We start from the raw sequence: 1,219 nt of genomic DNA, 5'->3' as shown, positions 1-1,219 counted from the left end.
TTCTTGATTTGTATGGAGAGAAAAGCTTGACCCCAGTAGAGTCGCCTTGTGTTGGAGGAGTTGCCCGTAAGAAGCTGTCGGTCACCGGAATCGAAATCTCGTCGCCCGCTTCGGAAGGACGTTTTAATTTACATATATATATTTAGTTTTAGAAAAAATATAAAATCAAACTGACCTCATATTTTTTATAGTTTAAATGAAAGAGCATTGTACCTCAAATCATGTATCTATCTCGAAGGATAAACACAAGACTTGAAGATGAGGATCGACCAAATAAACTAAGGATAATATGAAATCTGTTTGGTCTGCAAAACCTTTATATTTGTCAACAAGTTCCCCTATTTAATATAATGAATTAAATAGGGTTTATATTAAGCTGGGTTCAAACATGCTTCCTATAAGGGCAAGCCCCTATAGTTAATTACATCTTAAATGATCAAAGTCACCTAAGAAGACTCTCAATAAAAATAAGGAAATATTATCTTCAAGGAGTTTCAAAGGGTAGGACTTTACAATGAGATCAGACCTAGAGGTGTGAAAGGGGATTGGTTCAAATTTGGAACATTTGTAGGAGCCAAAGGAGGAAGAACTAGGGGATGTCATAGATCTAGAGGGGAACCTCGGTGACTTCCCAAGCTATCCTAATGTTTGGCTTCCGTTTTGAGAAGAAATATTTAGGTGTTTCATCCTGCCAATTTTATTAGTTAGGGCTTACATTTGTGTGAAACGATCACACAAATAGCCTGGAAGATATGAGGATTTAGGTCGTGACAGATGACAACCTCGAAATCCTAAAACAAGTTAGGGATTATATTGTATAACAAGGATATACAAAAGACCTAAAGATAATGTGAGGATTTACGTTTTATAAGCAAGCAACCTCGAAGTCTTATGGCTTTGTTGTTTTAGTTTAAGGAAAGAATATAAGTTTAAAGGGTCAATTAGTATATGGGTGAGGTATTTAAATATAAAGAAATACGGTGCTATACAAGCAAATGCTTCAATATAGAGACAACATGTGATATCACTTTGTAGTCCCATATCCCAAAATGGAGTAATTTTGTGTGATTTTAAGGTTATTCTATTAAGTTAATCATTTATATTGGAATGATTGTGTATGTTGATTTAAATATTTGTGATGTTGTTATTAGTAAGGATTTGTTTGTTAATTTTAAGCATCTTCATTGTTTGACTTAATGAGTTCCATAATTTCATTTAG

The sequence above is a fragment of the Phalaenopsis equestris genome, unplaced genomic scaffold (genome assembly GCF_001263595.1).
Source record: "Phalaenopsis equestris unplaced genomic scaffold, ASM126359v1 Scaffold214628, whole genome shotgun sequence".
NCBI lineage: Eukaryota > Viridiplantae > Streptophyta > Magnoliopsida > Asparagales > Orchidaceae > Phalaenopsis > Phalaenopsis equestris.
This window is presented reverse-complemented; position numbering follows the sequence as displayed.